At 47.1% G+C, this 24,326-nt stretch overlaps 1 pseudogene across 1 annotated transcript in view; it reads left to right on the top strand.

Moving 5' to 3' along the window:
- Positions 1–2,229: 2,229 nt before the first annotated feature.
- The window catches only part of LOC311134616 (F-box/WD repeat-containing protein 4-like), a 49,733-nt pseudogene continuing 27,636 nt past the window's right edge, over positions 2,230–24,326 (top strand). The window contains exons 1-6 of the transcript in view: positions 2,230–2,529; positions 5,336–5,431; positions 5,925–6,108; positions 6,357–6,482; positions 6,764–6,849; positions 24,010–24,075. The product of the transcript in view is annotated as an F-box/WD repeat-containing protein 4-like (transcript). The remainder of the gene's footprint in view (positions 2,530–5,335; positions 5,432–5,924; positions 6,109–6,356; positions 6,483–6,763; positions 6,850–24,009; positions 24,076–24,326) is intronic.

Raw genomic sequence — 24,326 nt, 5'->3', positions numbered from 1 at the left:
CTGTCCAAAAATAGAGCACAGTTAACTCTCATTTTTCTCATTTCATTCTTAGAGCCTAGAATACTAGTTGTATTGATTTTCCTTCCAAGTGACAGAGATCCCCTTAAATCCATGTCCTTATTCTTCCTTCAATGTTAGGGAAGAGCCAGCAGCCAAACCAAGCTGGATAATTGAAACGCAAACACTGATCAAAGTGGAGCTCCAACTCATACGTTTCATTGTTTATATATGGGCCTTACAGGAGACCTGATGACTTTTCCAATTGGAGCTGTAAACTTTTGTTTGTCCATGCATTTCCAAGACTGATTGTCAGAATGATCTGAACAATTACCAGTTAAATGTGTTTGCCCGCTCAGGGAGAGTCCCCCCTCTCTGCCCTAAAAAGATCAAAAGGGAAGACCCCCCTGGCCCCCCCTAGCGTATCCCTCCGCTCCCCAGCTCTCTCCTCCCAACTTCTTCATTTCCTTTTAGCCATGTCAGTTCAGCTGGAAACCCGACCATAAATGATTTTTTTAGACGTCCCAGTGTTTGGGACATGGCCTTTCAGTGTGTGCAGCTTTCAACAGAGGACACGTCTCTAAGAAACTATCTGCATATTTCAATGATGTGCCGTTATGCACAGCTGATCAAAGACTTTTGGGGTTGCCAGTTGTAACTGAAGGCTAGAGCACCCTCATGATGTGAATGTGCACAAATTGATGCTACTGACACTAAACTGTTAAGCTTTACGACAGTTGAATGGACGATATTAGTAGTAATTTCACCATTGTACGACTTTTGGTACTTTAATGTCTTTGGTGAATAACCTTAAATTCTGGACATGGATTCCTTAGTACTGCAGGTGAAAAATAGCAATATTTAGCATGCAGATAGATTTAACATAAGTGGTTCTCTTTGGTTTATGCTCACATGATTTACAATGTCATACAAACTTTTCCAGAGAAAATGAAACACTTTGATGTTTTTTTAAAATAATTGTTCTTTGTATTATAAAGCCTTTTCCACAGTACTCTTTTTCACAGTATTCTAGTATTTCACAGTTGGCATCATCCCAAGAACCACAGGTGCTTTCTGCTTAGAAACTGTATTAGTCAGATACATACAGATAGTCAATTATATTGTTGTTTTCTAAATCATAATGTTGATGTGGTCCCATGGTCCTATAGTGGTTTGACCTGGTCGCCTGTGTTTGACCTGGTCACCGTCCAGTTGTTGCGAGGAACTTGGTCTCAGTTCGGTCACCTCTCTATGAGCAACACAGTCACAACGCTGAATGAGATGAGGTTACGCTGCCACTTTGGTCTAAATAGAAACTGCCACCTAGGAGCTGCATTTCTGCCAATCACACACCATGACCTCTGATCAAACAACCTATCACATACCATAACCCTTGATCAAATGGGCCCATTGTGGCTGTAATAGAAAAACATGTCAGACAATGACAGCTTTAAATACCGACAAGATGGGGGTCCGCCAGCAATGACAAGAAGCTCGCCATACAAAAAACCCCACAACAAAAACATCAGAGCGACTGGGTCAGTCAATATGCCACGGACCAGAGGAGGGAGAGAGGAGAAGGACTGAGGGGCCGAGGGGCATTCCACAAGCCACGGAGCATGTCTGCTGCCGGGGAACTCATGCCCATGCCAGAATGGCCAATAGAAAACAGGAAAGACGAGGAGAAACAGCCAAAGAGGCCACCTGGCCAAGCGATGACAAGCCTGAACTCAGAGTTAGTAAATAAAGCTGCACAATAAAACAAAAATTACCTTAACCGCAGTTGTTGAAATTAGCTATAGAGCACCGTGGAATGTGTGTGTAGGTTTTCAACACCTCAAAATGTCACAGTATAGCCAAGCAATACATGTCACTGTTGCTAATACTGTTGAAAATACAACCAATATAGTAATTGGAGAGTGAGACATTTAATTTCATATACCAAGTCCCCAACAACCGGATGTTCCCGTTTTCAGGAGAAATGGAAAGAGAGCCTTTGACAGGACTTCTTTTGGACGTTAACAAGGCAACACTCCATCCTTAACTGTAGGTGATCTAGTTTCAGGCGTTTCTTTCAGGCGTTTCTTTCACGCCTGCTACGTTAGGTTACATATACCCTGATAGAGCAACAGGTTATAGGTTTATGACGTCATTACGTCGCACGACGTCACCACGTTACTGTTTTGGCTTCCTGTGTCTTCTCTGTTCACGCGCTCTGAAAACATGGAATACTGTTTACCGCTTTATTATTATTATTATTATTATTATTATTTTACTACCACAGAAGAGGCAGTACACCTCATAGAGAAAGGGCAATACATAAACGGAAAAGAGAAACCTTCTTCAATAAGAACTTAAAAATGTTCTTATTCCAGTTATTAGAGGATGTGCTCTACCACATCATGTGAAAGTCTTTGAGTCGCCTTTCTCAAGTTTGCAAAACAATTTACCATTTTGCTAATCGGGACGCAGTATTTAGGAAGATAGCGAAAGAGTTCATAACACTGGAATTTCATGACAAGGAGCAGATGTGTAAGAAATACATTTGTTATTCGTACAGTAGGCTACAGTGGTCGTTTTATGATAAGTAAGCATCATGACTTCCCAGAGGTTGTTTACATCTTTACCCGGCTTGCCACAGTTGCCAGTAACACCGCTGTCCTCCTTGATGCACAATTATGCAACACCGTAGCATGTAGTGTGCATGGGCTACAATGCTTCAGTATGGTGCCCCAGGAATACGTTTCTGTTTCTTTGTAAAAATGGATGCTGTTTCTTTGTAAAAATGAATGCAGATACCCTCTATAGATAGAACTAACAGCATTTATAAATAAGTTGTAGCTGCATAATAACACATTCCTTATTGCACACAGCCAGTGGCGGCTCCTGAAAAAATTCTCAGGAGGGGCAATTTTTCTGATGATTTAGGTGACCTACACACATTTTTAAAAAGATATGTCCAGCAACAACATGAAGACAGGGGCAGCATATAAGTCAATACCAGAAGCATTTATTGACTGATCTGGGGAGATGGATTCCAGTTTCTGTGACAGATTATAAATAATCTCTGATGCCTTTGTTATATTAGCTTTTGGTTGAATGTACTGTCGTAGTAAATATATAATGTTATAGCTTGGTCTGACTAAAATCTTGTGCATGACCCATTTTGTGTTGGGCCTTTGTATTCAATACAATGAACAAGAGTCCTATCTTGTCAGCCTTGTCAGCAGGTGGCTAAGGATAACACCCACGCCATAGGTCTCTCAGTTCTTCCAACTCACGAGTTCTTGCCCTGAGGACACACACACACACACCCACACACACACACACACACACACACACACACACACATCATCACTGATAAACACACACACACACACACACACATCATCACTGATAACAAACACACACACACACACACACACACACACACACACTGATAACAAACACACACACACACACACAAATCCTCTTCTCTTAGGCTGAACATCTGAAGACAGAGAACCCGACTCAGAGCCAATGCAACAGTGACACTAGCCTGGAGGTGACATCGCCCAACTCATCAGGACCAATCAGAAGATCAGAACTACTAGATTCAACCTACTTCATTTTATTGTATAAAATGTCAGCACACAATGTTTAGGGGCTCTTCTGATAAACTCCCTACGAGTTTGACGAACGGGTCCGTGCACGCGATTGCAGATATCTTTACCTCTGAATAAACTGCCTTATATTATACAATTATCCACCTTGTCCAAAAGTCTCTACTTTTTCTCCGTTCTCCAGTAAACTTGTTTTTATCAACAATAGTAAGGTTCAATGACACAGAAAGCAGTTCAATGTCGGGGTACAGAGTCGCTCTCTTACCAGGATCGCGGTCCGCTCTGACCAGGGTGAAGGTGGCCGGCTCCACCTCTCTGTCCGGGACTCTGTCATCCAGTCAAGTCTCCCAGCTGTATTGGGATTCCGCTGCCAGCAGCGTTTTCATTATTTAGTCCGTTCGTAGCGGGTATGTACACGATCAACAAGATCAGTCCAAAACCGAAGATCAGTCCAAAGCAGAATGTTTGCAGAATGTTTGTAAACTAAGTCTACAAATTAAAAACATAAAATAACGCCACACTGCAGGTCGCAACATAGACGCTGATAGCCGCCATTGTCTTAGTTACGTTCAACGTTACGTCACGTATGACGAAAGCGCGTAAGTGCATGCACACAGACACCCATAGAGAATGTATTGAAAGCTTTGAAATGTGAAAAAAATAGATTTTACATGACAGGCTATGAGAGACTTCTGGGCGATTTTCAACCTGACTGAAATCGCCCAAAAAACGGGCGGGGCCATTTGAAGCATGACTTTAGCCTGATTTGACATTTAGTGGCTGGCAGATCAGACGTGAACACTGATAACTGCTGTTGCCGTGATATAATTGATTAGAAAAAAAATCCCTTCCTTTTCCCGTTTGGCAGTGCGTCGCCCATATCGCCCTATTGAACAAGCCGTCCATGCACACAGCCATGGTGCTACATAATGCTGGGAATAAAATACTCAGTCAATGACTGTAGTTACGTTGACATGACGACACTGTATTTCATGATACATTAATTGTAAGAAATAGAAATAGCCAATTTCTTCCCACTTGCTGCTGTGGAAGCCCTGAGTCTGACTGACTGGTCTAGAGAACCTAACATTGTGAATTGGACCTGAGCCATTCTGGCATCACTGCCTCCTCCCCCCAGCACAGCTCCATGTGCCACAGTGACAGCCACTCTAATCAAACCATGGGTCTCCTTTGAGATGCAGCCTAATGCCAGTGTAAATGAACTTGGCGTTCCTGCTGAGAGCTACAGGATACCACATCCCTCAGCTCTGTGAGAGGAGCAGGCTGTTTCCTCCAGCCCGTATCCACCCCCTCTGGCACAGGCCTCCTGAACACATGTGAATACATATGCTACTATTCTGGGCTGGGTTTTCCCAAAAGCAACGTAGTACTAAGATAATATATCGTCCATTTAGTTTCAATGGAATTAAGATGATCTTAGTGCTACGATGCTTTTGGGAAACCCAGCCCTGGATGACAGTGTTGAGTTGAAGTCTGACAAGTCTTGTATCTTTCTAGCTGCTTTTATCCCATCTAGATCCTCATTGCATCATGCATATAAACAATATCGTTCTGTTTGAGGCATCCCACTATGCCTTGTGATATTCATATCATGCAATTCTGTAATTCAAAGCCTTTTGGGAATTGTTTGTGAGCATTGTCTGTTCAGAGGTTAGATTTATTTTTTATTCTTCAGGGGTTATAATTGTGTTATCACATCACTGTCCATGTTACAGGTATCCCCACGTCCCGCTGAATGACAGAGTGAAGGTATCTCAGAACTGGAGCCATGGGATCTGCAGAAAGGAAGTCATGCTCAAATGGAGGATTAAGTGAGTGTGCTTGTGAGTTTTGGCCTCATGGCACCATAGTGTAGATTCAGAAGTTACCCTAATCCATCTCATCTCTAGCCCCACTGAACACACAACAGAGATTGGCAGGTGAAGGATTAGGGATAAATAATTGATAATGAGTTCCTGTAGAGTTATTGTTAGTTTGTTTTTATAAAGCTGTATACAACTAAATGGTATTAGATATTTAGTTGTTAATGTCTGAAAAATGGTTGCTGAATAGCTTATAGTTCTAGATGTTGGGGCTGAGAAGCTCATTAGGAGTACTGCTAAGCACTATCCAGAGAGTCAATGGTTGGCTTATTGTCCATCCCTAGATTACTTTAAAAAGTGTTCCCTTCTGGTTGTGCCATTGACAAGGTTTCAACTAGAGGGAGGATCATTCTCACCTTTTAGTCATTGTGTCACCTCAATCCGTAACGTCTGAAGCGAGGTGTAGAAAAACATATGTTTTGATTGTGTGTTCCCCCCACAGCTTGTTGCCATGGATACATCTAGATGGGGATGTGCTGTATCTGTCTCAGGCTGCAGACATCGGAGTGTACTATCTGAGGCCGGACAGGGAGAGGCTCCAGCGAAGCCCCTTGGCTCTGTTCTCAGGACACCAGGAAGATGTGTCGATTTGTTGTGACGGACACACACCTCATTAGTGGAGGAAGGTAATGAGCAGTAATAACCTTGACCAAAACTCCTGTAAGGAATAATATCAGTGGTTAAAGTTCAGTCCAGCATTTTGCTTCAGTACTCATTTGCCATTCTTGCTGTGAACATACTTAGACTAAAGAAAATAGAAGCATCATCAATACTGCAGACCCACAGCCATAGAAGTACACTCTCAATCAAAGACATCATATTCCACTCAATGTACTCATGTCTGTTATGATTAACTATTATCTGTCTCTTTCAGTGATAGTAAGATCCTGGTGCACCACAGGAGGAATGGGTTCCCTGTAGAGTAATCAAGCAGGATGTGAACTGCTTGGACTGCATAGGAGGACTGATCGTCAGCGGCTCCAGAGACAGAACAGCCCGGGTAAGACACACTAATATACTAGCAACCAATGTGTCAGTTTCCTTAAATTATACTGGCTGACAGAGCTCCACTGTAGTGTCCCATTGGGTGGCAACCCAAGAGTGTGTGTCAAATGCAAGCTGGGCGAATAAATTGCCAAGCTGGCCCAATTAATTGCCATCATAAACTCTGTGTGTTCCACCCTGTGGCATATTAGCATGTACTGTCAACCACAGACAACCATGGTTTTATTGCATTTACAATGGTTTTAATGTTAGTATTTTCCTAATGTTTTCTTTTAGATTTGGACTTTGTCTTCCAACTGCCCCAGAGGCACTATCCCCATGAATGACAAGGTGTGGTCTGTGGCTATTAGTCCCACACAGAGGTACGTACATGCCTAGAATGTCCCAAAATACTCAGACAGCTACACTAACATCATACATGAGAGTCCTGCCCCCTCAGGACAACCCCCTGTCACGGTTTCGGCCGAGGCGGCCCCTTCTCCTTGTTCGGGCAGGCTTCGGCGGTCGTCGTCTCCGGAGTACTAGCTGCCACCGTTCGATGTTTCTTGTTTGATTGGTTTTGTCTGTTTGTCACACCTGTTCGTTGTTTAGTTTCATTAGGCACCCTATTTAGTTCCCTTGTGTTAGGTCAGGGGTTGTGTGTAATTGTTCTGCTGTCGTGTGGTTGTTTGGTCCTCTGTATTTTGTTCTCTCTCATTTTCGGGTTGTAATAGAGAGACCTGCACGTTGTGCATACTTACTTTGACTGTCTAGTGTGTGTTTGTTTTCGCCTGTGGCCTGTTGCCGGTTTTGGCGTGCACTACGGACTTCACTAAAGAGCTTTGGATTTATATCTCTGTGTCCTGCGTGTGATTCCACATCCCACTACACTCCACCCCTGACAGAATTACACACCATCTGATGGAATCAGCAGGAGCACCCGCACCCACCGAGATCATGGAGGAGCGCCTTCGTGGTCAAGAAGATCGGATCACCCAAATCGGGCACACCCTGGACCGAGTGATGAACACCCTCCATCGATGGGAGACCAGCGGGGTACCCACACCCCCACCTACCGCACCATCACCATCGGTCAGCCCGCCCGTCCAACTACCGGAACCCAGTGGGATTCGGCTCTCGCTCCCGAGGGCGTACGACGGCACCGCTGCCGGGTGTCAGGGGTTCCTGTTACAAGTGGAACTCTACCTTGCCACCGTACACCCGGCGCCCTCGGGACACGAGAGCGTTTCCGCCCTCATCTCCTGTCTCACCGGCAAGGCGTTGGAGTGGGCCAACGCCGAATGGAGGAGAATAGACGCCGCCACTATCACCTATGCGGAGTTCTCCCGCCGCTTCCGTGCGGTCTTCGACCATCCACCAGAGGGGAAGGCGGCGGGGGAGCGTCTATTCTACCTCCGGCAGGGGATGAGGAGCGCTCAAGAGTTTGCGCTGGAGTTCCGGACTCTAGCGGCAGATGCAGGGTGGAATGAGCGGGCCCTCATAGACCACTTTCGTTGCAGCCTCAGGGAGGACGTCCGCAGAGAGTTGGCGTGCAGGGATACTACACTCTCATTTGACCAGTTGGTGGACATGGCCATTCGGCTGGACACCCTGCTCGCTAACCGCGGACGTCCCAGGTGGGGGTCGCCCATTCCACCCTCCAGCGCCTCCGAGCCGAGCCCGATGGAGCTCGGAGGTGCTGGCGCTAGAGGAGGGAGAAGAAGGAGCCCGAGGGGGGCCGTCCCCTGCACCAACTGTGGCCGTGGAGGGCACACCGCGGCTAGGTGCTGGGGAGGGTCCCCTGGTGGAGGAGACGGCAGACCACACATTGGGGAGTCCTCCCAGGTGAGTAGGCGCCCCACTTACCCAGAGCTTTCTGTCGTACACATAACCATACCTGTTTGTTTTCCACAGGTTGCACCTCGTTCCCAGCATAAGGCGCTAGTAGATTCAGGCGCAGCTGGGAATTTTGTAGATCGTAAATTCTGTGTTGAGTTAGGGATTCCCCTCCTTTCAGTTGATAATCATTTCCCTGTACATGCCCTAGATAGTCGTCCGTTAGGATCTGGGTTGATTAGGGAGGTCACAGCGCCACTTAGGATGAAGACGCAGGGGGGTCATGAGGAGACGATTCAACTCTATCTGATCGACTCTCCTGCGTATCCGGTGGTACTGGGGCTTCCCTGGTTGATTACCCATGATCCTACGATTTCGTGGCGAGAGAAGGCTCTTAAAGGGTGGTCTGCTCAATGTGAGGGGCTATGTCTGGGTGTTTCCGTAGGGGCGACCTCGGTGGAGAGTCCGAACCAGATGGCCGCACTGCACATTCCACCTGAGTATGAGGATTTGGCACTCGTGTTTAGCAAGACAAGAGCGGCACGGTTGCCGCCTCATAGACAGGGGGATTGTGCGATAGACCTCCAGGCAGGAGCTGCGCTCCCGCGGAGCCATGTGTATCCTTTGTCACAGGAGGAGAGGAGGGCAATGGAGACATACATTGCCGAGTCTCTGAGACAGGGATACATACGGCCCTCCACTTCTCCCGCGTCCTCGAGCTTCTTTTTTGTGAAGAAAAAGGATGGAGGTTTGCGTCCGTGTATTGATTACCGCGGTCTCAATCAGGTGACTGTGAAATATAGTTATCCACTCCCGCTGATTGCGACTATGACGGAGTCATTGCACGGGGCACGGTTCTTCACAAAATTGGACCTCAGGAGCGCATATAACTTGGTGCGCATTAGAGAGGGCGATGAGTGGAAGACAGCATTTAGTACTACCTCCGGTCATTACGAGTATCTCGTCATGCCATACGGGTTAATGAATGCTCCATCAGTCTTCCAATCTTTTGTAGATGAGATTTTCCGGGACATGCAGGCGCAGGGAGTAGTGGTGTACATAGACGATATTCTGGTGTACAGTTCTACTCGTGCCGAGCATGTAGCCCTGGTGCGCAGGGTATTGAGGAGATTGTTGGAGCATGACCTGTATGTCAAAGCCGAGAGATGTCTGTTCTTCCAGGAGTCGGTCTCCTTTTTGGGTTATCAGTTGCCTGCGTCAGGGGTGAGGATGGAGGTTGACCGTGTGTCAGCCGTGCGTAATTGGCAAACCCCAACCACGGTTAAAGAGGTGCAGCAGTTCTTGGGTTTTGCGAATTACTACCGGAGGTTTATCCGGGGTTTTGGACAGGTGGCAGCTCCCATAACGTCCCTTCTGAAGGGGGGTCCGGTGCGCTTGCGGTGGTCAGCTGAGGCGGACAGGGCTTTTGGGAGACTGAAGGACCTGTTTACCTCGGCTCCAGTGCTGGCGCACCCGGATCCCACTTTACCATTCCAAGTGGAGGTGGACGCGTCGGAAGCCGGTATCGGGGCTGTTCTTTCACAATGGTCCGGCACACCACCTAAACTCCGCCCCTGTGCTTTTTATTCTAAGAAGCTCAGTCCGGCGGAGCGGAATTATGACGTAGGGGACAGGGAGCTGTTAGCCGTGGTACAGGCCCTAAAGGTGTGGAGGCATTGGCTTGAGGGGGCTCAACACCCTTTTCTCATTCTGACCGACCACCGTAACCTGGAGTACATTCGGGCAGCTAGGAGACTGAATCCTCGCCATGCTCGATGGACTATGTTTCTCGCCCGGTTTGTGTTTAAGATCACTTACATCCCTGGGTCCCAGAACGGGAAGGCAGATGCCATGTCTCGGCGGTATGACACAGAGGAGAGGTGCGTGGAGCCCACTCCCATACTACCTGAGTCTTGTCTGGTTGCACCGGTGGTATGGGAGGTCGATGCGGAGATCGAGCGGGCATTACGCACCGACCCTAGCCCTCCACAGTGTCCGGTGGGTCGGACGTACGTCCCGCTCGAGGTCCGGGATCGGCTTATTTATTGGGCTCACACGTCACCCTCCTCTGGACATCCAGGTATTGGCCGGACAGTGCACTGCCTTAGTACAAAGTACTGGTGGCCAACGTTAGCCAGGGATGTGAGGATTTATGTCTCATCCTGCTCAGTGTGTGCCCAGTGTAAGGCGCCCAGACACTTGCCCAGGGGTAAATTACAACCCCTGCCCGTTCCACAACGACCCTGGTCTCACCTCTCGGTGGATTTTGTTACCGACCTTCCCTCCTCACAGGGGAATACCACCATCCTGGTCGTTGTGGATCGGTTCTCGAAGGCCTGTCGTCTCCTTCCCATGCCGGGTCTTCCTACTGCCCTACAGACCGCTGAGGCTCTATTTACTCACGTCTTCCGGCATTACGGGGTACCCGAGGATATAGTGTCTGATCGAGGCCCCCAGTTTACCTCCAGAGTCTGGAGAGCGTTTATGGAACGGTTGGGGGTTTCGGTGAGCCTTACCTCGGGTTACCACCCGGAGAGTAATGGGCAGGTCGAACGTGTCAACCAGGATGTGGGTAGGTTTCTGAGGTCATATTGTCAGGGCCGGCCGGAGGAGTGGGCGAGATATGTGCCCTGGGCCGAGATGGCACAGAACTCTCTCCGCCACTCCTCCACTAAACTAACCCCTTTCCAGTGTGTGTTAGGGTACCAGCCGGTTCTGGCACCTTGGCATGAGAGCCAGATCGAGGCCCCTGCTGTGGATGAGTGGGTGCGGCGCTCGGAGGAGACGTGGAACGCTGCACACGTCCATCTGCAGCGAGCCATCCGTCGACAGAAGACGAGCGCCGACCTCCACCGCAGTGAGGGTCCAGTGTACGCACCTGGAGATCGAGTCTGGCTCTCAACCAGAAACCTGCCCCTCCGCCTGCCCTGCCGGAAGCTGGGTCGGCGGTTTGTGGGGCCTTTTAAAGTCCTGAGGAGATTGAACGAGGTGTGTTACAGGTTACAACTGCCCATTGATTACAAAAATATTAACCCCTCGTTCCATGTGTCTCTCCTCAGGCCGGTGGTAGCTGGTCCACTCCAGAACTTTGAGATAGAAGAGACTCCTCCGCCCCCGTTGGACATCGAGGGGGCTCCGGCGTACACTGTTCGGGCCATCTTAGATTCGAGACGCCGGGTGGGGGGTCTCCAATATCTCGTGGAGTGGGAGGGGTACGGCCCGGAGGAGCGGTGCTGGGTGCCGAGGAGGGACATCCTGGACCCGTCTCTTCTGACCGAATTCCATCGTGGTCATCCTACGCGCCCTGCTCCGCGTCCTCCTGGTCATCCCCGAGGCCGGGGGCGGCGCACGGCTGGAGCCGCGCGTCAAGGGGGGGGTACTGTCACGGTTTCGGCCGAGGCGGCCCCTTCTCCTTGTTCGGGCAGGCTTCGGCGGTCGTCGTCTCCGGAGTACTAGCTGCCACCGTTCGATGTTTCTTGTTTGATTGGTTTTGTCTGTTTGTCACACCTGTTCGTTGTTTAGTTTCATTAGGCACCCTATTTAGTTCCCTCGTGTTAGGTCAGGGGTTGTGTGTAATTGTTCTGCTGTCGTGTGGTTGTTTGGTCCTCTGTATTTTGTTCTCTCTAATTTTCGGGTTGTAATAGAGAGACCTGCACGTTGTGCATACTTACTTTGACTGTCTAGTGTGCGTTTGTTTTCGCCTGTGGCCTGTTGCCGGTTTTGGCGTGCACTACGGACTTCACTAAAGAGCTTTGGATTATATCTCTGTGTCCTGCGTGTGATTCCACATCCCACTACACTCCACCCCTGACACCCCCATGGTCCAGTACAACAACCTGGCTTCGGTAATGCCATTGGCATGTAAACAATTGTCAGCCACCAATTTGGGTTTAGGTGATGGTTGAGGTTGGGGCTAGATGAACCCTAGCAGTGGGTTCATTGTCCTCTTTTACTGCGTAGGACAATATTTATTTCCCTCAGGTGGTCTGGGGAACAGTGAAAGAGGGATCAAGAGAGGTGAAAAAACAGGATATCAAGGCAAAGCGGGGTTGCCTTCATAGGCCCTTTGATTGCTCAGCCATGTACACACCCACACACTTAATGATGCTCACACACACACACACACACACACACACACACACACACACCCACCCACCCACCCACCCACACACACACACACACACACACACACACACACACACACACACACACACACACACACACAGAAACAGACACCCTTAATGACACACAGACGCACAAGGTTGTAACAGTATCCCTGCTTCACCACCTGCCCCAGACCGGCAGGCAGCTGATCCGTCAAACTGGCCTTAAAGCCGCAGCAGAGTGGAAACACCATGAGTCACGGTCACAGAGAGCAGCTCTCCTCGGCTGACAGGGCCTGGGTCAACTCTGTTCAATTCAGGCGATCAGAGACACCCATCATCTTCTGGGTGGATTGTTCAGATTCATGCATTACATTTCCATTCATTGACTGGAATAGAAATGGGGTAGACCTGGAAGACTGTGATACTGTAGTGAGACTGGCTGTGTCTGCTCATTGACCCCTGTCCCCCCGCCATACATTCATTCAGTATAGAAACTCAACTTCACAAACACACTTTTATTTTAGAAACACACAGACAGGGTCACAGACAATATGAACTCACTCGCTCTCTCTGTCACACACACATACACACTCCTTCAGTATATATTACTCTCACTCCGACACACACACTCACGCTGAGCCCCGGTGGCCTTGTCTGCTCAGCCAGGACGTCAGATCTGAGAGTACGGGGCGATTATCCACTTCATTAATTCTCCAATTTGCTGGCTGAAATAGCAGCCGTGCCTCAGCCTGCTGCCCCCTGATAATGGACCTGCTCCTTCCACACACTGGCCAATGACCTGGTTAATTAAAAGGCCCTTGGAACCAAGGTGTCAACTCACTGATAAACCTATAAACTCACCTACCCCTGCAAACTCATCACTCCTGGAGCTAGGGGGATACAAGGAGAGAGATGTCATAGCCAGAGTCAGTGATGTGATGGTACTGCCAATACATTTTAAATTATTGCATGACACAGGTCTTGTCAATAAGGAAATGGCTCAAAATAAATCTGATAACCAACTCTTTATTGTACAGCTTTCCACTCTTCCAACTGTGTCGCATGACATCGTTTAACGATTAAGGGTCAGTTAGTGGAATTTAAAGTATGTTTTATCTTATTTTAAAGGACAGTCGAAAGCGACAGGGAGCAAAATGGTGGTTGCACCATGTTTTTTTATTTGGTGTTGTGGGGAAAGGGAGAGTGAGGGAGCCCCTTGTGTTGTAAATGTAATTGTCCCTGCTTCACGCTCAAGGAATCTAAAGAGTAGAGAGAGCGGGGGCAGCAGGAGACAGGGGGTTGCCATGCTATTGCTAACGTGGCTATGCCATGCTGTAGTGATGGGACCGTACTGTAGCTTCACTACTCCTCTAGAGCTGCTTTTCTACACTGTCTGTTATGCTGTCATGCTATTGAGTGTATGCTAACCAACAATGGTCATATCCACTTCTGTGGTCAATAGTACCACTACTATACTGCTATTACCCAATGGTCATTCCTCTGCTCCGCTACACTGCCACTGCTATTTTTATATTGACCCTAGTGTTCAAACTGGGGGCTTTGAAATGTTTCCCTCTCCCTCTCTTCATCCTCCCCGCTCCCCCTTTCTCTGTGTAATCTTCCTCTGTCTGTGTCCCTTGTTTTCTATCTCCCTCTCTCTAGTTTTCCAGTGAATATAATCTCAAGGTCTGTTAGAGGATTACAGAGAGGTGTATTGTGGCCGCAGTGAAATGCCAAGGCTGATGCGGCTCCGTGTTGTCCCTGCCTGCGCTGGACGAGATTGATCCCAGCAGTAAATCTGGCCCTGGCCTTTTCTCTCAGATTGCTTTTCTCTATCAAATGTATCTTTCCACACCACGCTGTGGGATACTGTATCTGTCCAGAGGCCCACCTCATATGGCACATGGTTACTGGAATAGGACCAGGCTCTGTTGGATCCATGTCCAAGAGGTTTTCTGTAATTGATTAGCAATTGAGTAAAAGGGGTCGAATCGGGTTTTAGACTTGATTCTGACATGATCAGGGACAGACCTCCCCAACCCTGTACCAAGACTACACATTAGATATGAGGACTTGCGGTATTAGTGACAGAGGATGAGGGTGAACATGGGTTGAATTACTGGTCTTTCACTCTCCCACAATGTCTCCATCGCTGTCTTTCTCTTTTCCTTTCTCACCCTCTCTTTCCACTCTTGGTGATGTTCCTTTGAATTATAAGGAAGCGGGCAGGTGGTTAATAGTTGACTGAGGTGTTTCCTGCAGACAGGCTTGGGCCAACAAGAACGAACAGGTTGAGTCTGGGGTGCTGGAGCTGCCGAGGCAGGTCACTATTCAACGTGAGAGAGCATGGAGTCACAGCTGATTGGATTTCCTACCATATGTTGTTGCATTGAGTTATGATGCTGTTTATTGCTCCTCCATAGGAAGAGTAAGGAAATGGTCTAGGACCAATGTAATGAAAGCTAGGTTTATCCCTCCTATGGAATTCTTGCCATTGTCACCTTGGATTTTCATTGTGGGTTTAAGTCTGACACTTTGTCACAAATATAGGCTATTTGAAAAACTTCAGCCATACAAATACAATTTGATAAATTTATTGACTGGAACTGGTGTTAATCAGTTAATCAGATAACTCGAAGTCCATGAGAGAGTCACCACAAAAGCTGTCACTCACACACCCAGAGAATCACCTGTGTGCATGTGTTACAGGGTGAGCAGTACGGGATAGCCAATAACAGACCACTCCAAAGGACCAATTAGGGTTTGACGCTCAGTGTCAAAGAGCCAATGAGATCAATCCATTTCTCGGCGCCAAAATGCAGGCACACAATGTATGTTGGGAAGACTAGGGGGTGGGGGAGGGAGGGGGGGTTACACTGACCACTCGTAAAAGAGAGGGGGCTGGAAGCCACTGGAGGGAGAAGCTACCCTGAGGAGAGGTGAGAAAGGGGCGCTTTTTCGGGGTTTGTTTTGTCTAGAATTCCTCAAGCACAACTACAAAGATGTTGCAGGGGCAATGCCTTTGAAAGTTTCCAAAGAAAATGATTGTTGGATAAACCGCCCCGATTCGCCACTTTCTCACCACGGAGGGAGGCTGACCTCTGACCTTTAGTATCAAAGTACAGGGAGACGCCCCCTCCAGCCCCCCCACTCCAATTTCACCCCCACTGCTCTGCCCCACTCAACCGCAAGAAAAAGCCTGAAATTCATGTCTTTCTCTTTCGTCTCTCTCAGGCTGGGCCTGTGGCTCAGGAGTCAAGAATTCAATTAGTTAAAAAAAGAGAAGAAAAGAGAGAGGCTGCAACAATGCAGCGATAAGGGGCAGAATGTGCGTTCCCACACGCTAAATACAGGGCGCTTTCTCTGGGGCCCACAGAGCCAGAGGACCCGCACTGCAGGAGGCGAGAATAATCACAGCTCCTCTGAAGCACTCATTACACACACACACACTCACGTACATAACTCACATACACACATCTCACATACACACCTGACACCCACAGACATATGGTGTCTCAAATTTACACACAGGCACTCCTAAATTACTTCAAACACACACCCATGCACATGCACATGTACACACACACACACACACACACACACACACGCCTCAAAGTCATTTTACAGACACATACACAGACTAACACCTCACAAACACACACACATCTAACAGGCCTTTCATTACCCAACACCTCATACAGGTGTTCCTGGCGTTCACTTGCTCTACCTGAGAGACAAGGCCTGCTGTTCAATGTACAGAATAGAAACAACACTACTCGTGGTCTACATCATAGCATACATTGGGTCAATGATACAACTGCCCAGTGAACATGGGATGGTACACTATATATACAAAAGTATGTGGACACCCCTTCAAATTAGTGGATTTGGCTATTTCAGCCATACCAGTTGCTGACAGGTGTATAAAATCGAGCACACAGCCATGCAATCTCCATAGACAAACATTGGCACTAGAATGGCCTTACTGAAGGGCTCAGTGACTTTCAACGTGGCACCATCATAGGATGCCACCTTTCCAACAAGTCAGTTAGTCAAATTTCTGCCCTGCTAGAGCTGCCCCAGTCAACTGTAAGTGCTGTTATTGTGAAGTGGAAACGTCTAGGAGCAACAACAGCTCAGCCACGAAGTGGTAGGCCACACAAGCTCACAGAACAGGACCGCCGAGTGCTAAAGCGTGTAGCGCGTAAAAATTGTCTGTCCTCGGTTGCAACACTCACTACCTAGTTCCAAACTGCCTCTGGAAGCAAAGTCAGCACAAGAACTGTTCGCCGGGAGCTTCATGAAATGGGTTTCCATAGCCGAGCAGCCGCACACAGGCCTAAGATCACCATGCGCAATGCCAAGCGTTGGCTGGAGTGGTGTAAAGCTTGCCGCCATTGGACTCTGGAGCAGTGGAAATGCGTTCTCTGGAATGATGAATCACGCTTCACCATCTGGCAGTCCAACGGACGAATCTGGGTTTGGCGGATGCCAGGAGAACGCTACCTGCCCGAATGCATAGTGCCAACTGTAAAGTTTGGTGGAGGAGGAATAATGGTCTGGGGCTGTTTTTCATGGTTCAGGTTAGGCCCCTTAGTTCCAGTGAAGGGAAATCTTAATGCTACAGCATACAATGACATTCTAGACGGTTCTGTGCTTCCAACTTTGTGGCAACAGTTTAGGGAAGGCCCTTTCCTGTTTCAGCATGACAATGCCCCCGTGCACAAAGCACGTTCCATACAGAAATGGTTTGTCGAGATCGGTGTGGAAGAACTTGACTGGCCTGCACAGAACCCTGACCTCATCCCCATCGAATCGAACATCTTTGGGATAAATTGGAACGCCAACTGCGAGCCAGGCCTAATCACCCAACATCAGTGCCCGACCTCACTAATGCTCTTGTGACTGAATGGAAGCAGGTCCCTGCAGCAATGTTCCAACATCTAGTGTAATGCCTTCCCAGAAGAGTGGAGGCTGTAATAGCAGCAAAGGGGGGACCAACTCCATATAATGCCCATGATTTTGTATTGAGATGTTCGACGAGCAGGTGTCCACATACTTTGGTCATGAGTGTCTATTTGATTATGTTAGTGAATTAATTAATTGAGTTTTATCAACATTTAATTATCCCTCTTCTCGTTGATGGTCTAGGTTTAACTTATTGTTTTTTGAAATAATTAAAGTTTGTTTTGTCATACAGTGCATTCGGAAAATATTCAGACCACATTTTTTTTCCAGATTTTGTTACGTTACAGCCTTATTCTAAAATGGATTAAATAAATGTTTTAACTCATCAATCTACACTCAATATACACAATAACCCATAATGACAAAGCAAAAATAGGTTTTTAGACATTCTTGCAAATCTATTGAAAATAAAAAACAGAAATACCTTATTTACATAAGTATTCAGACCCTTTGTTATGAGACTCGAAATTCAGCTCAGGTGCATCCTGTTTCCATTGATCATCCTTGAGATGTTTCTACAACTTGATTGGAGTGCACCTGTGGTAAATTCAATTGATTGGACATGATTTGGAACGGCACACACCTGTCTATATAAGGTCCCACAGTTGACAGTGCATGTCAGAGCAAAAACCAAGCCATGAGTTCAAAGGAATTGTCAGTAGAGCGCCGAGACAGGATTGTGTTGAGGCACAGATCTGGGGAAGGGTACCAACATTTCTTTGCAGCATTGAAGGTCCCCAAGAACACAGTGGCCTCCACCAATCAGGCCTTTATGGTAGAGTGGCTAGACGGAAGCCACTCCTCAGTAAAAGGCACATGACAGCCCGTTTGGAGTTTGCCAAAAGGCACCTAAAGGACTCTCAGACCATGAGAAACAAGACTCTGGTCTGATGAAACCAAGATTGAACTCTTTGGCCTGAATGCCAAGTGTCACGTCTGGAGGAAACCTGGCACCATCCCTACGGTTTAGCATGGTAGTGGCAGCATCATGCTGTAGGGATGTTTTTCAGAGACAGGGACTGGGAGACCAGTCAGGATCGAGGGAAAGATGAACAGAGCAAAGTACAGAGAGATCATTGATGAAAACTTGCTCCAGAGTGCTCAGGACCTCAGACTGGGTCGAAGGTTCCCCTTCCAACAGGACAACAATCCTAAGCACACAGCCAAGACAACGCAGGAGTGGCTTTGGGACAAGTCTCTGAATGTCCTTGAGTGGCCCAGCCAGAGCCCGGACTTGAACCAGATCGAACAGCTCTGGAGAGACCTGAAAATAGCTGTGCAGGGACGCTCCCCATCCAACCTGACAGAGCTTGATAGGATCTGCAGAGAAGAATGGGAGAAACTCCCTAAATACAGGTGTGCCAAGCTTGTAGTGTCATACCAAAGAAGATTTGAGGCTGTAATCACTGCCAAAGGTGCTTCAACAAAGTACTGAGTAAAGGGTCTGAATACTTATTTAAATGTAATATTTTTGTTTTTAATGTTTTTATAAATTTGCAAAAATGTCTAAAAACCTGTTTTTGCTTTGTCATTATGGGGTATTGTGTGTAGATTGATGAGGGGGGAAAACAATGTAATACATTTTAGAATAAGGCTGTAACCTAACAAAATTTGGAAAAAGTCAAGGGGTCTGAATACTTTCCGAATGCACTGTAGACATCAATTTGCCAACGTGATTCAATGGTCATGTGTCTGGGGGAGATAAGATGAGTGACAACGTCTCTGATCATTCAAGGGAACCAGAGCTGAGCTGACACATACCACAATGAATGAATCCTCATTTGTGTCTATTGGTTCTCTGTAGCTCAGTTGGTAGAGCATGGCGCTTGCAACGCCCGGATAGTATTTAGTATTTCATTAGGATCCCCATTAGCTGTTGCTGAAGCAGCAGCTACTCTTCCTGGGGTCCACACAAAACATGCAACATTACATAAAACAGAATGTCAATAGACAAGAATAGCTCAAGGACTGAACTACACAAATTTAAAATAAGAACAATAGAACCAAAAAAGGTCCTACTGACACTGAGAGAAACAGAGAGACCCATTACTTTAGGCCTCCATCCAAATACATTCATATATTATTACATTTACCTTCAGTAGCATCTATCAGTTACAAACATACATACATCAGTAGATATACATATGCCTACGAGTTATTTAGGTCAGATAGGGGCGTTTTGCTGGGAGGTGTTGTTTTATTTGATAGTGGGTTTGATTCCCGGGACCACCCGTATGTAGAATGTATGGATAAAAGAGTCTGCTAAATGGCATAGTCTATTGTTGTAATCCATTATAGAAATCCACTTTGCTCATAATTGGCATAATCTGAACTTTAATGTTTAGCTGTTGTTAGTTAGAGGATAGCCGTTACTATAGCGAGACTGGATGGTGTTTTGTGTTTTCAATACATGGTAGCGGCCCGTTCTGTTCCGTTCCAGCTGGCTGAGCAGAGCAGAGCAGAGGGTCTGTGTGTGGAATGTCCTGGTGCTGTCCTGGTGACCTCAGACAGAGGGGACACAAACAGAAGCCAAAAGGGCCAAGAGGGGGGTATTGGGGGGTGGGGCTTGGGGACAGTGTGTGTGTGTGTGTGTGTGTGTGTGTGTGTGTGTGTGTGTGTGTGTGTGTGTGTGTGTGTGTTTGTGTGTGTGTGTGTGTGTGTTTGTGTGTGTGTGTGTGTGTGTGTGTGTGTGTGTGTGTTTGTGTGTGTGTGTGTGTGTGTGTGTGTGTGTGTGTGTGTGTTTGTGTGTGTGTGTGTGTGTGTGTGTGTGTGTGTGTGTGTGTGTGTGTGTGTGTGTGTGTGTGTGTGTGTGTGTATGAAAGCAGAGAGGGGTGTGGGGTGGGTCGGGGCGAGCCCCTGCCATTGTCCCCCTCCCGGCTGATATAAAAGCATCATAACCCTTTGAGCTCAGACATATTTAGAGAGCAGATAAAAGCACTTTTTACAAACTAGATACACAGTGGGCACAAAGCCGGGGGTCAAGCGCAACAAATTAACAACCTCTTTTGGCTAGAGGAGGGAGGAGGAGGGGGGCAGGGGGCATAGCTAAATCGCCCCTGGAGTCCATCGCCATGCCTCTACATTCCCAGCGCCTGCATGGGTCTGTGTTCATCTCTGCTATTTAGCCTATTATTCTGTAATTGGCTAGGGCTTAGTTTAGATAAATGGTGACTTACTTGTTTTGTTTGGAGTATTCCTTTTCATAGGTTTGTGTGGGATTCTTTGAATTTCACTAAAGTGGTGCCAATCCTTTACATCTTTGGCAATAGCGAAGTGATTGGAGTCAAATGTAACATTTTATTTTGCTGTCAGATAGCCACACATCCCATTTTAAACAATACGTTTAACTTTATTTATTTTGCGTTAAGCTTCATTTTTTATTTTGCCATAAGCTACAATACTGCCAAGGATAAATTGAACTGACAGTGTCCATCTGTTTCCCTTGTAGCCCATCTCTCTCTGAAGGTAGTAAGCTGAAAGTCCTACACATGGAAATTGTATAGTTTTGTAGTGACTTGTGATGCAAGTGCAGCCCGACACCAAAGAACACCACTAACCCACAGCGCTGTAGCATGGACATATCATTAGAACACTGAGTCACTGAGCCAGAGACCAGAGGGTGAATAGGGGAAATGCTGCTCCCTAAGTCTATACATTTACTTTATGGTGTTTGACACTAAATGTACTTTAAGCATTTTGATGTGATTGACTTACAGACTTCATTTAGATTTCCTGTATTTTGACTCTAAGCGTGTTCAAATAGGTTACTTTTTCATTTCCAAGGGGGAAAAAATCAGAGAATCCCCTATTAACTGAGAAATACTTCATATAACATTTAATTTGTTTGAATAGATTCCTAGACCAGGTTTTGTTCAGTTCTTTGTTAGGAAACTGAAAGTGATGTTGTGGGTAAGAATGGGGATGGGTTAACACAAGTGGAGCTTTTGCGGTAGTCTCTTCTCCCAGCAGGAGAAAATGCGTGTGCCTGTGCGAGTGCATGCATGCTTGTGGCTGTGTGCACGTGTGCGTGCCTCTGTGTATTTCTCTCTGTGTGTAATTATGTGTGTGTGTGCTTGACTGTGTGATTGTGTGTGTGTGTGTGTGTGTGTGTGTGAGTTTGGCTGGGTTCCCAGCAGGAGCTGAGTTAGTTTGTGTGACCCTGCCACACAGGCCCTTAGATAATGCAGCCAGCTGATGAGTCTACCCAAACGGCAGTAGAGGCCCAGCATGTCCTAATGATGAGGAGCGGACTGGGAAGGAGAGGGAGAAGGGTTGGGGGACAGAGATGGGGGCGGGCTATGTGACGATTTCAGGATGGAGTGGTAGTAGCAGCTCAGGGAGGTGATTGGGCGGTGAGGGGTTTTAGGGAGGGGGCACCTGTCCCACATCAGGCGAGAGAGGCTTTGACCTTAGCAGCTATAATATCAGTGAGTGGTCTGACCCTAGATCAGGGTAGTGCTCGGAGGGACAGAACCGGTTCATTGTATGTCTGTGCTGTTTGTCCCCCCTTCCTCCCCCAGCAGAGCAGAGCCCAGTGAGGGGTGAGTAATGTGAGTAATGGAGAGTAATAAGGGCCAGGCAGCGAGTGTGACCTTAACCCTATTGTATCCTGTGTCACCAGGGGTCAGGGGTCATACTCGCTGAGGGCCCGCCACCCTGATTGGACCAAATGAGTTTACCCAACACTAATTAACAGGGGCTTCTCTAACGGGCCTCTCCGCTTAACGGGCCTGACAGCTGCCCCTGTGCCTCAGTACCCTCCCATGCCCCCCTTGCGCCCCTCGCTACCCCCTGTCTCAACGCCAAACCATTAGACATTAAAACCAGCAGATAGTGATAGGGCTGGCGTCATCCTAAGGAAAACTCCCGATGGCACATGAAGCCGGAAGTATTTGAATTTGAAGGATGCCATATTGCTGAATGGAGCTGTGGCACCAAAAAATCGCTACGGTTCATGATGAAAGTGGCCGTAACTAGCAAAGGATCATGGTTGATGTAGTCATTTTCATCCTGCCTGAGAGAGTCAATGAAGATTAGACTCTTTCGAGTGATGATTAGTACAGTTAAATACGGAACATGCCGGCATGGTGACTCTCTTTGTAAAATCAAACTCAAATTAACTCAAGTTAAGTGCGCGCGAGTACCTTATCTAGTCTAGATATCATATGACCATGATCGTTCCACCTGAAAATAAAAAGTGAATGGGCTACCATCACAACAACCGATCACAACTGGAGTGGATTGCCCCATGAGAAAAAAGTGAACTATATTATTATATCTCTATTTATATATGATTATAGACTATCTTTATCATTTGTGCAACTGCATCATTTTGTCATCATAAAAAATAACCTTAGACATACGATTTAGTTTGGAATTTATATATAATTTATTTATTCTATTATAATTGCATACTAAATTGATATTTCAAACATAGTGTGAGCACAATCCTCCATCTCCAAGTCCATCTTCTGTTCTCCGCTCTGTCATCCTCTGTCAGCCCCATAGACATTGGTCAGCCCCTCCATCTCCACTTGACAGGCTCGTTGACTCCGCACTGTCATCTGGATAGCACACCACACCCCCTTAGGTGCACGTGCAAAGATCTGTGCATGAGGGCGCGAACCTCCTCGTAGCCTGCTGGCCCATGATTGGTATGTGTCAGCACATGGTCCAGTGTGACGACAAATGTAGTACTCGGAATGGATCACTATTTAATTAAATATCTCGATTTGTAGTAAACTTTTAAATAATTCACAGTGGGGATCGAACTTGATCATAGTAAACAACATTTTGAGGCCAAAACATCCGTCAAATTTTTTTTTTGGGGGGGGCGTTCTGGTAATCGTAATTTACATAGGCTTTCTAGGGCAGACCAGGGCTTTTGGCACCACTAGGTTGCTACGTAGTAGCCGACCAGCAGAGCTCGTGACTTCACGCTCCAGACCGGACACTGGGGGCCTGTTGCCAACCCACTCAGCCGTCAGAGGAAGAAACTCCAACCAAACCACCAACCATTGCATAAACACAGTTATCTGTCTACTTCTCTGTCCATCTCTCCTTCTCTCTGGCTATTCTATCCCATTGTTTTTTATTTGAGATCTGCCGCGTTTAGTTTGACATTGTATGCCAAAGCAGTTGATTCTGAAACTGTGAAGTAAAATGGAAAAATAGTAAATGAATTAGTGGTACAAAAGAAAGAAAAAAGATAATCAAATGGTAGTTGTGCCCCAGGGTGTTGGACCGCCCCCTGTCAGTCAAATCTGCAGGAGGCCCTAAGCCTGAGACCTGGGCAGAGCCCAACAGAAGCCCCCCTACCGTCCCTCTCCCCTTGGGTCACCCCACCCTCTACACAGACCCTACTACACCCCTCCACCCCCTCCTCCCCTCTCCTTTCACGCCTGTCCCTCCCATGCATCAGCATGCATACCTAGGCCACTAATTCCGACCCGTCACTCCAATCAAAGGAGCACAAGTATTTGAGTTTTTCCTCTTTTTTTCTTCCCCACTGAAACAATAAACGTGTGTCTCTGACCGGAGACTGTTTAGAGTGTGTCACACCTTAGCTTAGCTCTGTGAGGTGTCTCAGTATTCCCAGTTTTCCTAAACGTTCCTCTTTTCTCTCCTCCACAGCTCCTTTGTGACCGGCATAGCCTGCTGTGAGAACTTCTCTCCTCTACGGATCTGGGACGTGGAAAGGTAACTAACTACACAAGACACACACACACACACACACACACTCCACTGACTCACACACACCTTACACAACACTTACTATACACACAAAACCCACAAACAGCACTCAGATAGAATAAGAACATGGCATAAGCCATGGCAAAATGTGTAAAATTGCAGGAAATTAGCTTTGAAACTGCAAATTTTCTCTCAGCCCCATGACTAAATGTGTAGAATTGCAAGAAATTAGCTTTAAAACAGCAGAATGTTGTCTC

The sequence above is a fragment of the Coregonus lavaretus genome (genome assembly GCF_964263955.1).
Source record: "Coregonus lavaretus genome assembly, chromosome: 1".
Taxonomy (NCBI): domain Eukaryota; kingdom Metazoa; phylum Chordata; class Actinopteri; order Salmoniformes; family Salmonidae; genus Coregonus; species Coregonus lavaretus.
This window is presented reverse-complemented; position numbering and strand designations above follow the sequence as displayed.